The 16,299-nt window shown below is 41.1% G+C and overlaps 1 long non-coding RNA gene across 2 annotated transcripts in view; it reads right to left on the bottom strand.

Moving 5' to 3' along the window:
• Nucleotides 1-2,199: 2,199 nt before the first annotated feature.
• LOC141097240 (uncharacterized) overlaps nucleotides 2,200-16,299 on the bottom strand; it is a 23,773-nt gene continuing 9,673 nt past the window's right edge. For both annotated transcript variants that reach the window (XR_012233898.1, XR_012233899.1), the window contains exons 2-3: nucleotides 13,001-13,248; nucleotides 2,200-2,842 (exon numbers count right to left, since the gene is read on the bottom strand). This is a non-coding gene — a long non-coding RNA (uncharacterized lncRNA). The remainder of the gene's footprint in view (nucleotides 2,843-13,000; nucleotides 13,249-16,299) is intronic.

Raw genomic sequence — 16,299 nt, 5'->3', positions numbered from 1 at the left:
ATAGTCCTACATGCAGTATAATGAACTCCCCATAGTCCTTAGTATAGTAAAATGCACCCCATAGTCCTCCCTATAGTATAGTGCCCCACATAGTGCTCCATATAGTATAATGCATTACTCATAGTTCTCTATACAGTATAATGCACTCCCCATAGTCCTCCGTATAGTATAATGCACTCTTCATAGTCCTCCATACAGTATAATGCACCCAATAGTCCTCCATATAGCATAATGTGCCCCATAGTCCTCCATAAAGTTTAATGCACTCCACCATAGTCCTCCATATAGTATAATGTGCTCCATAGTCCTCTATTTAGTATAATGCACCCCATAGTCCTCCATACAGTATTATTGCCACCATAATGTACTCACTGGTTAAAACAAAATACTCACCTCTCCGCCTCATTTCCCAGCTGCTCTGGTTGCTAAAGTAAGCGGTCTGAAGTGCCGCACATCTCAGTGAAGCAGGCACCATGTAGTGACGTCATCATACCCGCTGCACTGAGAATGATGGAGGAGGAAGCATCTGCTGATGCTCCCTCTTTCAATATTACTTTCAACTCTACCGGTACAGTTGAACATGCAATGATGGGCCCCCACAGCTGACGGGCCCTATAGTAGCCACGTGGCCTGCCACCATTGGGAGTAAAAAATTGGCATAGACCATAAAATGCAGTCATCTGAATCCATTCTTCTAACTGCTTCTCCGTCTGCCTGAGTGTGTTGCTGATTTATTTAATACCGCAGTAGCAAAAAATCTCCTTACAGAGTCTAAACCCAAAGATGATAAATGACTTGAAATTTAATTTTACCTTTCTTCTGTCCTAAAACTTTAATTCACTACAGCTTTAAAAATTGCAACTCTGTTTTAAAGAGGAAGAAAAAGCATTATCTAGACATTGGGTAAGATGATATTACCATATATCATTTTCCAAAAGATCAATGTATTCTGCATTTCTGTATAATGTATTAGACTATACAACCAATTGCGCTGAACAGATTTAATGTCATGATACTTGCCTGTCCCTGATCCAGTACTAAGCGATGTCAACGAGTGAGGTTATTTGCTTTATATTGTAAAGTAAGTAAAGACTCAGGGCTCAATACATTATTGCATTTGGTGTTTTAAGCCAGTTTTTGATTTACATCAAATTTTTCTTTTAATTTGTGCATTTTTTAAGTCGATTTGTCAATTTTTTTTACCTTTACCATTTTGAAGAGGTTGCCCACTACTTTTACATTGATGGCCTATCTTTAGGATAGATCAGCAATGTCTGATCGGCCAGGGTCTGGCACCAGGCACCCCTGTTAATCAACTGTTATTGGTTGCGGCTCCGCCGGCCGGAAGAACTTACTTGTGAAGCTGGTCGTCTACTTGTAGTAGCCGGGGCTTGTAACTGCACATCTGCCTCCCATTGATTTTTATACGAGGCGGATGTGCAGTACCCTGCGGTGGCCACTACAAGTAGATGGCCAGCTCCGCAAGTAAGCACTTCCGGCCGGTGGCCGCCGCCACCGATAACAGCTAATCCATGGGGATGCTGGGTGCTGGATCCCAGCCGATCAGACATTGATGACCTGTCCTAAGGATTGGTCATTAATATAAAAGTAGAGGACAAGCTCTTTAAGTGTCAGTTGTGCTTTACAGAAGCTTGAAGCTGATTAATTGTGACTTTTTAAAAAAGTTTAAATGTTTTGTAGAAATGTATTCCATGCCCATTCCAGAGTAATTTTTTTGTACACCTGAAATTTTTTTGTACACGTGAAATGTAGATCAAGACATAATAATGAAAACCATGCAGTGTTTATAGCAATATCAAATAGTGTAAACATGATTGTGCTATGTGCTGCACTTATAACAGAACCATATAGAACCTTAAAAGGAATTTAGGACATGAGCTGCCATCAGAGGGCAGGGCCTGTAGTCACTGCTGCAGTCTCTGTCCCTGCTCTGAAATGAAGCATCATCAGTGATGTCCGTTTCAGGGGCTGGGTTAGTCTTGCTGTACTTAGCATGGGTCGGTTGTCAATTCCAATGTGTGCTCTGTAGGATCTTGTCACTGTGTAATATGCACAGTAACAGTGCACTCAATCTCCAGCTCTAATGAGAAGTGATGGGCTGACAAAAGAGCGCACTGTCAGTGCTTATGTAATAACCCTGCAGGTACTGAGGATGTCGCCACGGAACAGAGACAGACCAAGAGTTAAAGCGTTTATTTACAGGGGATAAATTCTTCACACAGGGAGAAGCAGTAAGGGGATTAAATGAATAATAGTAAGGGTAACAATATAAACAGCAAAATAGACTAAAAAAAACTACTAAACAGTTATGCAGAGTTGAGACGGTTCGACTGGCATTAATATGACTTATCAGTCCGGGGAAAGCTTGATTGCAGGGTCTCTTTCTCCCATGTCGGCACCGTCAACAGCAGCCCTCACAGTCTCTGTAGTCTCCTCTGGATGTAGCTGGAACCTCAGGGGTTAAGTCTCTGCAGTTTCTTCTCAGGGGTTAAAGCAGGAAACAGGGAGACACTGAGAACCCGAGTCTCCCCTGCTCTATGTCTCTGTATGTTAAACTGACAGTCTCTCTGCAGGAACGATGCAGTGCACACTGGGCAGTCTACTTGCCACACTCAGGGGTCTCGGCTTGCCACTGCGGTCACCGGGGCTGCGCGCTCAGGTCACTGTACCTGCACTGTCAGGGGGGAAGTCTCCTCTGGTCATGGAGGCTCCCGAGTCCACGTACTCACATACAGCTCTCACTATGGCTCGTATCTCAGTCTCAGAGCTCTGACGGGGAGTCCTCTCTCTTTGACATCCCATTTAAAAGCAGAGGATGAACCTGGAAAATACGAACTGCAGCTACTGAAGGAGGAGCATTTAAAAACAGGAGGAGTATTTAATATGAATCAGTACTTAGTATCGCAGAAGTAACTTTCTACAGAAGTGAGGGATAGGCATTATCTATGTAGCAACATGGTTATAGTATCATTTACAAACCTGTCAATGGAAAATTTCTACCGATATACTTTAGATATTTATTCCAAAATTCTGCCTGTTGCTTATTGTCAGCAAATAATGTTTTTCTTTTCACTCATCTTGAATGAAAAATGAATAATTTATAGAATACGGCAGCCAGATGGAAACTGGAGACAATCTATGAGCAATGTATCTACAAGTTAAACAGTGGCAAAACCCTTACGGTGCTCACTTTTCCATTAGCAGACATTGCTTTGGTAGCAGAAACGATTCTCCTGGCTGAAAAATAAAACAGCTTGTGCCTCAGAAAAAGTTTGTTATCACAACTCGACTGAAGAAAGAAAATGAAGCTGCAATCAGCTATTGCAGTCTCTATTATTAACCCAGGAAGCGAGAAGAGGCTGCAGGCAAGATCTCCAAAATGGTGTATTATTTCACTGCTGATGCCAAGTTCATTGCGGAAATTGTGCACTGTGGTATATAATGGAGTCATTACTTTACAGGTGCTCTATAATCTCACCAAATCACCGCCGATAATTATATCTGAGTGTTCTGAGTAATCTTCAGCTTCGCTACCAATTTACACTGATCAGTCTGCTGGTGGCTTGGCAGTTTTGGGCTGGTTCTGCCGCCTGGAGAATACAGCACCAGCTCTTGTGTAAAAGGTTTCCAGTTCAATACATGCGATAATGAGGACAGATGTTTCTATGAAGACTTGATGATGTATCCTGTTATGTTTTTGTATTTTAAAAAAAAATATCATTATAATTGTATTTTCTTCCTCAGAGTTGCACGTAAATGAGATTTACCGTTTCCAGCTATTTTAAGAGGTACCTATTGTTAAATATATTTAGCATTAGTATTGGAGATAAAAATTAATGTGTAGTCATCCGTATCCCTTTTTAAAAAATGTAATGCGGTGAATGAATGAGCAGGGAGATGGGATGAGGAAGAGGTGCAGCTGCAATTTCTCTTCCTCACTGTGTATGAGATAGAAAACTTTAGGAAGATGAAGATGAGTCATTTCAGGCGTTATTCTCATTACTGCCAGCCACTGCCCTCAATACGGCTGCCACTGGGATTCCACTTTCTCTCCTGTTTATTTCTTCCGGACCACCTTGTTAAGTTTCCGACATTGTCCTTTGCTGGGATATCTGGTGGTCCTTGACCAGTGTGCACATGCTGATCAGCTTCTCACACCCCTGTAAACACATCTGGTGCGGCATTGTCTTTTCCATCTGGAGTTTAGCAGAAATGGCGACAATGATCCCATTGTTTGCAGAAGGATAATTCGCACCTCTATGGCGCATCAGTTGTTGTACCCAATTGTGTAGGTGCCATATGGGGGCTAAATCATAACATTTCATGTAGTGCAGAGATCCGGACCTGAATCACCACCATGATGAAAAAGCCTGATGGCACATGATATACAGTTATACATCAGTTTTGCCATTTAATGCAATACTTTGACTTAAAAGGGTTGTCTACTACTAGGACAACACCTTCTCATTCTGAATGAAAGACCGGAGCTGGCACCATTCCAGTCGTGTCAGCACTCGCTCTCATGGCGCTCACATGAGGTTGTTTCGTCATGCGAGCCATGCGCCCACTCAGCACTGTCGTCTCCGTCCCCGCATTCAGACATATAACCCCTGGCAAAATCACCGGCCCTGGAGGATGTTCATTCAGATGTTTAATTTTGTAGAAAAAAAGCAGATCACAGACATGGGACAAAACTAAAGTCAATTCAAATGGCAACTTTCTGGCTTTAAGAAACACTAAAAGAAATCAAGAACAAAAAATGTGGCAGTCAGTAATGGTTACTTTTTTTAAACCAAGCATAGGGAAAAAATTATGGAATCACTCAATTCTGAGGGAAAAAATGATGGAATCATGAAAAAAAATCAACAAAAAACTCCAACACATCACTAGTATTTTGTTTCGCCACCTCTGGCTTTTATAACAGCTTGCAGTCTCTGAGGCATAGACTTAATGAGTGTCACACAGTACTCTTCATCAATCTGGCTCCAACTTTCTCTGATTGCTGTTGCCAGATCAGCTTTGCAGGTTGGAGCCTTGTCATGGACCATTTTCTTCAACTTCCACCAAAGATTTTCAATTGGATTAAGATCCGGACTATTTGCAGGCCATGACATTGACCTTATGTGCCTTTTTTCAAGGAATGTTTTCACAGAAAAACCAGGGGAAGAGCCTTGAGGAGATCATTTGCATATTCCCAGTGCCTTCTGGGATAAGTGAAGAGTCTCCGCGAGCTCAACGATCACTGGGTTTTGGCCGTTGCAGCTGAAAAGAGGAAATCTGAAAACCAGGGGAAGAGTCTTGAGGAGATCATTTGCATATTCCCAGTGCCTTCTGGGATAAGTGAAGAGTCTCCGCGAGCTCAACGATCACTGGGTTTTGGCCATTGCAGCTGAAAAGAGGAAATCTGAAAACCAGGGGAAGAGTCTTGAGGAGATCATTTGCATATTCCCAGTGCCTTCTGGGATAAGTGAAGAGTCTCCGCGAGCTCAACGATCACTGGGTTTTGGCCGTTGCAGCTGAAAAGAGGAAATCTGAAAACCAGGGGAAGAGTCTTGAGGAGATCATTTGCATATTCCCAGTGCCTTCTGGGATAAGTGAAGAGTCTCCGCGAGCTCAACAATCACTGGGTTTTGGCCGTTGCAGCTGAAAAGAGGAAATCTGAAAACCGAATTTTGGCTCATCTTTCATCGTTTTTAAGAAATCTCAAGATGGAAGAGGCCAGGAGCCATTTGGTGAGCTGCATTTCTTGCTACATGTTCACAGATTTACCAGTGGTAAAGCCAAACTTCACATGCCACAAATGCAAGCTTGTGTCCCTGTTGGAGGAAAAGGTGCAAAATCTTGAAGAGAGGTTAGCTACATTGAAGATCATTAAGGAAGGTGAAGAGTTCTTGGACAGAGCAGAATTATCTCTTCATGTTACAGAAAGAGAAGAAATTCGAAGTGCACCTGAAGAAACAGAGGAATGGAGACATGTGACCCAGAGAAGCAGGAGGATCAGGAGGCAGTCAGCACCCATACTGCTCAGAAACCAGTACCAGGCTCTCACGCAGGAAAACGATGAAGAAATACATCAGGATAAGACTTTGCCAACAAACAGCAACCTTGTACGCCTTCAGAGTCCTCCTGGATGGAGAAAGAAAAATGTTGTGAAGAAGAAACGGAGAGTGGTGGTCATGGGGGATTCCCTGTTGAGAGGAACAGAGGCCGCTATCTGCAGACCGGATATAACTTCAAGAGAAATGTGCTGTCTTCCAGGTGCAAAAATTAAAGATGTGTCTGACAGGATATCAGGACTCTTCAGACCTACTGATGACTACCCATTCCTGCTACTACATGTGGGGACAAATGACACCGCAAGAAACGACCTGGAAACCATCTGCAGAGACTTTGAAGACTTAGGCAAGGAAGTGAAAGAACTGGGAGCTCAGGTGGTCTTCTCATCCATCCTCCCAGTGGATGGCCATGGAACAAGGAGGTGGAATAAGATTCTGCAGGTGAACAACTGGCTACGTCAATGGTGCTGTCAGCAACGATTTGGATTTCTGGATCACGGAGTGAACTACTTATACGATGGACTACTTGCTAGAGATGGGGTGCACCTTACGAAGACTGGAAAGCATGTATTTGGAAGTCGCCTTGCTACATTTGTAAGGAGAGCTTTAAACTAGAACAACATGGGAAGGGAAGCAAAAGACCAGAAAAAGCCATACACCTGACAAATGCAATTGAGAACTCTGCTATTAGAAGTGGAAGGGAAGAACAAAGACGAAAGAATCTAAATAATAAAAATATTGGAGAAAGAGAAACCAATCACAAACTAGAATGTTTCTATACTAATGCACAAAGCATGGGCAACAAACAAGGAGAATTGGAACTACTAACACAGAAAAGAAATATGATGTCATTGGAATCACTGAAACTTGGTGGGACAATACACATGATTGGAATACAAGACTAGAAGGATACAACTTATTTGCAAGAAACAGACTTGATAAACGAGGAGGGGGTGTCGCATTGTATGTTAGAAACGCGTATATCTGCACAGAGATTGAAGCTTCACAGACTGGGAGTTCTGTGGAAACTGTTTGGGTAAGAATACAAGGACAGAACAATGGAAAGGACACCATTGTAGGCATTTACTACAGGCCGCCTGTGCAAGCTGAAGATATGGATGAACTCTTTATGCATCAAATGGCCAAGTTCTCCAAAAAATATGACATAGTTGTCATGGGAGATTTCAACTATCCAGACATTTGTTGGGAATCTCTCTCAGGCAAAACTAACAGGTCAAGGAAATTCTTATCCTCTCTTGCTGACAACTTTATCTTCCAAAAGGTAAGGGAGAAAACAAGGGGAACTGCTACCTTGGATCTAATCCTTATAAACAGGGAGGAAATGGTTGAGGAGGTAAAAGTGGCTGGGACCCTAGGAGGTAGCGACCATGCTATTTTAGAATTTTGGATAACTAGAGGCGGAAGACCTGTGAAGACTCAGACGTCAAGGTTAGATTTCAGAAAGGCAGATTTTAAGGGATTCAGAAAGAGAATTGGAGGGATCCAATGGCTGGATATCCTTAAAGACAAAAATGTCCAGGAAGGATGGGAAATCTTGAAAAATGAAATTCTCAAAGCACAGTTGTTAACAATTCCGAAAAGAGGGAAGAATAGGAAGCATTTAAGGAAACCAGGATGGATGAACACAGAACTTAAGCACATGCTAAAAAGGAAGAAAAAAATGTTTATAAAATGGAAAGAGGGAGGCATATCTAAAGAAGAATATAATGCTGTCTGCAGAACCTGCAGGGCACAAATCAGATTAGCTAAAGCTGAAAATGAATTGAGGCTTGCAAGAGATGTCAAAAGCAATATTAAAGGATTTTGGGGATATGTCAAAAGTAAAAGAAAAGTCAAAGATGCTATAGGATTTTTACAGGATGAAAATGATGAAATGGTAAGACAGGATGTTGAGAAGGCTGAACTTTTAAATTCCTATTTTGCATCTGTTTTCTCTCAGAAAGGAAATGTAGCATCAACTGTTATTCACTGTCCTATTAAGGGAATAGAAGAATCCAGGATATCTATAAACAGAAAGATAGTGAGGAAACACTTAGCTAACCTAGATGAATTCAAGTCTCCAGGTCCAGATGAATTACACCCCAGAGTACTGAAGGAGATAGCAGAAGAAATTTTTGAACCCCTCTCCATAATCTTTGAAAATTCTTGGAGAACAGGAGAAGTGCCAGAAGACTGGAGAAGAGCAAATGTTGTTCCTATCTTCAAAAAGGGGAAGAAGGTGGACCCAGGCAACTATAGGCCGGTGAGTCTGACTTCTATACCAGGAAAGATCTTTGAACAAATTATTAAACAACATGTATGTCAATACCTGGATAAGAATGAAGTGATTAAACAGAGTCAGCATGGGTTTGTAACTAATAAGTCATGTCAGACTAACTTAATTTCCTTCTATGATGGTATCACTGATTGGGTGGATCAAGGAAATGCTGTAGATATAGTATATCTTGACTTCAGCAAAGCATTTGACAAAGTCTCTCATACAATCCTTATTGAAAAAAATGACTAAGTATGGAATGGACAAGGCAACTGTTAGGTGGATTCATAACTGGCTTAGTGATCGGAACCAAAGAGTGGTCGTAAATGGCTGCACATCCAGTTGGAAGAATGTGTCAAGTGGGGTACCACAGGGCTCTGTCCTGGGCCCTGTATTGTTCAACATCTTTATCAACGATTTAGATGAAGGAATTGAGGGTAAACTGATTAAATTTGCTGATGACACAAAGCTAGGAGGGATAGCTAATACTAGAGAAGAGAGAGAGAGGATTCAAAAAGGTTTAAATAAACTGGAGAAGTGGGCAGCAACTAACAGAATGGTTTTTAACAGGGAGAAATGCAAAGTACTACATCTGGGCAATAAAAATGAAAAAAGCAGATATAGAATGGGAGGAATAGGGCTAAGTGACAGCACATGTGAAAAAGACTTGGGTATACTAATAGATCACAGACTGAATATGAGTCAACAGTGTGATGCAGCAGCAAAAAAGGCAAATGCAATTCTAGGATGTATTAACAGAAACATACAGTCTAGATCACGTGAAGTCATTATTTCCCTCTATTCCTCTTTGGTCAGACCTCATCTGGAATATTGTGTCCAGTTTTGGGCACCACATTTTAAAAAAGACATCAACAAACTGGAGCAAGTTCAGAAAAGAGCGACCAGAATGGTGACTGGTCTGCAAACCCTGTCTTATGAGGAAAGGTTGCAGGATTTGGGAATGTTTAGTTTGCAAAAGAGAAGACTGAGAGGAGACTTAATAGCTGTCTACAAATATCTAAAGGGCTGTCACATTGTAGAAGGATCAACTTTATTCTCATTTGCACAAGGAAAGACTAGAAGCAATGGGATGAAACTGAATGGGAGGAGACACAGATTAGATATTAGAAAAAACTTTTTGACAGTTAGAGTGATCAATGAGTGGAACAGGCTGCCACGAGAAGTGGTGAGTTCTCCTTCAATGGAAGTCTTCAAACAGAGGCTGGACAGACATCTGACTGGGATGATTTAGCGAATCCTGCTTTGAGCAGGGGGTTGGACCAGATGGCCCAGGAGGTCCCTTCCAACTCTATGATTCTATGATTCTATTCTATGATTCAGTTTTTGCTCTATGGCAGGATGCATTATCATCTTGAAAAATGATTTCATCATCCCCAAACATCCTTTCAATTAATGGTATAAGAAATGTGTCCTAAATATCAACATAAACTTGTGCATTTATTGAAGATGTAATGACATCCATCATTTCCCAGTGCCTTTCCCTGACATGCAGCCCTATATCAATGACTGTGGAAATTTGCATGTTCTCTTCAGGCAGTCATCTTTATAAATCTCATTGGAATGGCACCATGACACCAAACAAAAGTTTCAGCCTCATCACCTTGCCCAATGCAGATTTGCGATTTATCACTGAATATGACTTTCATCTAGTCATCCACAGTTCATGATTGCTTTTTCTTAGCCCATTGTAATCTTGTTTTTTTTCTGTTTAGGTGTTAATGATGGTTTTTGTTTAGCTTTTCTGTATGTAAATCCCATTTCCTTTAGGTGGTTTCTTGCACACAGTTCGGTCACAGACATTGACTCCAGTTTCCTCCCATTCGTTCCTCATTTGTATTGTTGTGCATTTCCTGTTTTGGAGACATATTGCTTTAAGTTTCCGGTCTTGATGCTTTGATGTCTTCCTTGGTCTACCAGTGTGTTTGCCTTTAACAACCTTCCCATGTTGTTTGTATTTGGTTCCAGATTTTAGACACAGCTGACTTTGAACAACCAACATCTTTTGCAACATTGCGTGATGATTTACCTTCTTTTAAGAGTTTGATAATCCTCTCCTTTGTTTCAATTGACATCTCTTGTGTTGGAGCCATGATTCATGTCAGTCCACTTGGTGCAACAGCTCTCCAAGGTGTGCTCACTCCTTTTTAGATGCAGACTAATGAGCAGATCTAATTTGATGCAGGCGTTAGCTTTTGGGAATGAAAATTTACAGGGTGATTCCATAATTTTTTCCCTCAGAATTTAGTGATTCCATAATTTTTCCCCTATGCTTAGTTTAAAACAGTAACCATTACTGACTACCACATTTTTTGTTCTTGATTTCTTTTAGTGTTTCTTAAAGCCATAAAGTTGCCATTTGAATTGACTTTAGTTTTGTGTCATGTCTGTGATCTGCTTTTTTTCTACAAGATTAAACAACTGAATGAACATCCTACAAGGCCAGTGATTCCATAATTTTTGCCAGGGGTTGTGTAAGTAATCAAGAGAAAGTAAGCGGTCATCCATAGTTTTCACCTCCTCTTGATTACTTATATGTCCGAAGGTGGGGACAGTGACACGAGTGCTGATTGGGTGCAGGGCTCGCATGACGTAACATCCTCATGTGAGCCCCGTGAGAGTGATAGCACTGCTCAAACGGTGGCAGCACTGGAGGTGAGTAGAGGTGTTTTTATTTTAACAGGCGCAAACATTCTGAAAAAAAAAGCATCATCCTAGTAGTGAAAAACCCCTTTAAGTTACATCATGATGAACAAGACTGAGCCTGATACAACAATTATGTGTGAACCCAGCCTGGCCAATGTATGCCAAATAACATCCTCTCAAACAGGCCCCTTGCCACCTCAAAGTGACATAATTTGAAGCCTGAAGCCTCCCCATTCTGGGTACAAAATAACACTGTGATATCTGTCCTGCAACTGATCATTTCCATTTTTAACAGGATTTTTGAAGAAGCAAATCAGTCCTCATTTGCAGCATTCCTTTCAGCTTGGTTAATGCAGAGGACTTCTACAACAAGCCAATAAAATGTTTTTTTTTCTTTGTGAAGAAGGGTGATGCTTTGTGTCACTCTTTTGATACTCTTTTTGCTAATCATTTCGCTACTGTTGTCTAAATAGGTTGATAATCAGAAATAAATTCAGTACACTCTACCTCTGGCAAAAAGAAACTCAATGAAACTTTAAAATCCTTAATAAATTGCTATATTTTGCAACATATTTATTAAATAAGCCAACCACTTTAAGTCATGGTTTTCCGCTCATTATTTACCATCTTTAATTTCTTTTGTTTATGCATGGAAGTATATTCAGGTCGAATTGGGCCCAATGCTTCATACTATATATCTTTAACTTTTCCTCCCTAGCCTTTATCTAGGGTGTGGACAATCAGACTGCTGAGTAGCAACAACATTAGCCACCACACAAGGTTAGTGAATGATTTATAAAACTTAACATGGACAAAACAGAATTGGTCATCTTTCCCCCATCTAACTCAACCATACAAACAGACCTAACCATCAAAGTCAATGGCTGCTCACTCTCCCCAGTCCCAAAAGCTTGCTGCCTCGGGGTAACCTTTGACTCCAATCTCTCCTTCAAACCACATATCCAAGGCCTTTACACTTCCTGCTGACATAAAAATATTTCCTGGATCCGTACATTCCTTAATCAATAATCTGCAAAATTATTAGTGCGTGACCTCATTATCTCCCGCCTTAACTACTCCTCCCTTCTAAGGGTCCCGTTTCACATAGCGATGCACCAGCGATCCTGATGATTCAACCTGGTTGGGATCGCTGGTGCGTCACTACATGATCGCTAGTAAGCTGCCAAACAGGCAGATCTCTTCAACGACGCTCCAGCAATCCCGACAATGATGCGACCTGGTAAGGATCGCTGGTGCATTGTCACACAGCAGCTTTTCTGAACGATTCCAGCCTGAGTCCCTGAGTTCTGCGTCGCCAACGAGGTCGCTCGTCGGCGTCAAACACAGCAATGCATGCTGGCCATCTGGACCCCGATGATGAAAAAATGGCCCAGGACATTCGAACACGATCAGCGATATTCAGTGGGGGGGCCGGTCACCGCTATGTGTCACATGTAGTGAGATCGCAGGCGAGATCGCTGTTGCGTCACAAAATCGGTGACGCATCAGCGATCTCCCTAGCGATCTCGCTATGTGAGATGGGGCCTTAACACTCTCGCACCCCTCCAACCTAACTTTAAACTCTGCTGCCCGGCTAATTCACCTGTCAATCACTTTACTCGTTCCCCATTACCCAGAGACTCCACTTCAAAACCCTAATCATGACATACAAATCCATCCACAACCTGGCTCCCCCATACATCTGTGACCTAATCTCCCAGTACTTACCTGCATGCAACTTTCAATCCTCACAAGCTCTCCTTCTCTACTCCCCTCTAATCTCCTCTTCCCACAATCACATACAAGATTTCTCCCACGCATCCCCCCTACTCTGGAACTCTCTATCCCAATAAATCAGACTCTCACCTACCATGGAAACCTTCAAAAGGAGCATGAAGATCTACCTCTTCTGACAAGCCTATAACCTGCAGTAATCACCAAATTGCTGCACAACTAGCTCTACCCTCACCTACTGTATCCTCACCTATTCCTTGTAGATTGTGAGCCCTCGTGGGCAGGGTCCTCACTCCTGTACCAGTCGGTGACTTGTATTGTTCAAGATTATTGTACTTCTTTATTATGTATACCCCTTTTCACTTGTCTGAGGATCTGGCTTTCCACTTTCCACTACTGCCTGCTCTTCACCTGCTGTTGTAACTTGGTACAGGTGTCTAGATGGACTGAAGAAGAATGGAAAGGAAGTCTGAAAAGAGATTAGGTCTTCTAAGTGACCTGAAATGACAAAAATGTTATATAAGTATCTGTAAGTGAGTAACCAAAGGTATAAGAAGACCAAGTATAGCTCATACAAGTCTAATGACAATAAAAGATCTCATACTTCCTATTGAGACCATAGGTTTCTAATGTTTGTAACCTATGTATTCAGAAGACTTCTCTCTCCTTCACTTTGAAAACCCTATTGCCACCTTGTCTGGCCAAAGGTACTGTTTCTAAAACATGAAATCGTAATTCTGCCACATTGTGACCCGCAGAGACAAAGTGTGATGGAATTGCTAAAATATTTTTTTTGTGATTGTAAAGATGTGTTGACAAATGCAGTCTCGGATATGTTGGGTGGTCTCCTCAACATATCCGAGACTGCATGAACACTTGATCAAATAGACCACATGTGATGAGTCAGAAGTGAAATAACTCTTGATTGGGAATGTCCGGACCAGGGATGAGTAAAAATTTGCCCTTCGTAATGTCTGAAGAGTGCAAACAGTGAAGGAAAGGAAAAGTACCCTTTGGATACCAATGGTCCACCTGACTTCATTTGCTTTCATGCTATTTACTTTAATGGGTTGTTTACCCGACATATTTCAGATAATATTCACATAAAATGATGTTGCCGACTTTTTAAAACTTTCTTGAATTTTCTATGAATAAAGAAATAGAAATAGTGCCTATTTAGCTGAGATGTATATTATCAATATGTATATTACTCAATTCTTCCATTTCTGAGACTTATATATTTAACTTTATTTAATTTGACTTACATTGTTATGTTATGTTTTTGCATTCTATACAGATAACCTTGATAAAAGCCAGAAGGGCCGAAATGTTGGAATATATTCTGGCTTATATGGGTTGGCTTAATATATTCTGCCACTTTAGAGCAATTTCTCTACCTATGCAGAAGGTTTTCTCTTTATACAAGTATGGAATTGACAAGGCCATGCTTAGGAGCATTCATAACTGGCTCAGTGATTGTACTCAAACAGTGGTGATAAATAGTTGCACATCCAATTGGAATATTGTTTCAAATGGGGTACTATAAGGTTCTGTCCTAGCCCCAGTTTTGTTCAACATTTTTTCAGTGATCTTATGATGATCTAGATTCTACATCTGAGAGAAAAAAATCGAAAATGACATCTACTTAATGGGAGGAAAAGAACTAAGCAACAGCGCATGTGAAAAGGACTTGGGAATACTAATGGAACACAGACTGCACATGAGTCAACAGTGTGATGCAGCAGCAAAAAAGGCAAATACAGTTCTTAGATGCATTAAGAGTAGCAATCCCCCTCTTCTCTTCCTTAATCAGACCTCATCTGAAATACTGTGTCCAGTTTTGGGCACCACATTTTAAAAAAGACATAGAAAAACTGTAGTAAGTTCAGAGAAGAGCTACCAGGATAGTTAGCAGACTGCAAATTATGTCCTACCAGGAAAGGTTAAAGAAGCTGGGAATGTTTAGCTTGCAAAAAAGAAGGCTAAGAGGAGACTTTGTAGCTGTCTACAAATAGTTGAAGGGATGTCACATTGTAGAATGATCATCTTTATTCTCATTTGCACATGGAAACACAAGAGGCAATGGAATGAAACTGAAAGGGAGACCATGTAGATTAGATATTAGAAAAAACTTTTTGACAGTGAGGGTGATCAATTAGTGGAACAGGCTGCCAAAAGAGGTGGTGAGTTCTCCTTCAATGGAAGTCTTCAAACAGTGGTCTGAGATGGTTTAGTAAATCCTTCATTGAGAGAGGTTTGGACACAATGACCCGGGTGGTCGATTTCAACTCTAATATTCTATGACTCTATAATTCTATGAACACAAGAGGGATTAGATCTGCACCAATACCTTGGATAGGGATCGGTGTAATCATTATACCAGTCAAATCCTCTCCCCAATTACATAAAACTCTAATTTATTTCCAAGTGTAAATGCGTATGGAGGTGTGTTCTGTAGTATGTACTATATACTTGAGGTCACCGTGTTCAGAATATCTTTAAAATTCTTTCCTGGATGGAGACCCAGATATTCCATGGATCTTAAAGTCCATGGTCCAATTACATTTCCCATGCTTTTAATAAATATCACATACAGAGTATGTTAGCACTGCATTATAGATCACATTCACTGGTCTTTCTTTGAAACATTAAAATCTGCCAAAAAGTTTAAGCCATTTTGCAGTATTTTGCACACCGGACTAATGACGTTCTTCTGGTGACTATGAATTATTTGTATTATTGACATTGCCAGTATTAAATGGTGCTTTGCCAAGTGGTTTCAGATTATATGGGCTTCAATCTAATCAACTAACAACACTTGAGTTATGAGACACCAGTCAGCTAAAGGAGTTCAGCCTCACATATCAATTGATCATCACTAGACATAAGATTCTCATTTGTACAGTCTTTTAGTGTTCTAGCTAATAACCAAGGACATAGCAATTTATTACATGCACCACTCATGAGATGCAAACAGTACATACTGTATAATATGGCCATCACTTCTACTGAAGCCTATTGTCCTATGTAAGAAAAGGTAGTATTTATTAGTGGCGGAAAAGACTAAAATGGATAATGTGCCAAATACTACTAACATATCCAGGGCACTGCTAGGGAAGGGCTGGAGGGGCATTGTCCTCAAGACATATGAAAACTCACATAGAGTTTGCTAAAAAACACATGAAGGACTCCCAGACTATGAGAAATAAGATTCTCTGGCAGCATCATGCTATGGGGGTGTTTTACAGCTGCAGGGACAGGACAACTGGTTGCAATTGAAGGAAACATGAATGCGGCCAAGTACAGAGATATCCTTGATGAAAACCTCTTCCAGAGCGTTCTGGACCTCAGACTTGTCCGAAGGTTCACCTTCCAACAAGACAAGGACCCTAAGCACACAGCTAAAATAACAAAGGAGTGGCTTCAGAACAACTCTGTGACCATGCTTGACTGATCCAGCCAAAGCCCTGACCTAAACCCAATTGAGCATCTCTGGAGAGACCTGAAAATGACTGTCCACCAACGATCGCCATCCAACCTGATGGAACT

The sequence above is a fragment of the Dendrobates tinctorius genome, unplaced genomic scaffold (genome assembly GCF_039654945.1).
Source record: "Dendrobates tinctorius isolate UK_male_01 unplaced genomic scaffold, ASM3965494v1 ptg000083l, whole genome shotgun sequence".
In the NCBI taxonomy this organism is placed as follows: domain Eukaryota; kingdom Metazoa; phylum Chordata; class Amphibia; order Anura; family Dendrobatidae; genus Dendrobates; species Dendrobates tinctorius.
This window is presented reverse-complemented; position numbering and strand designations above follow the sequence as displayed.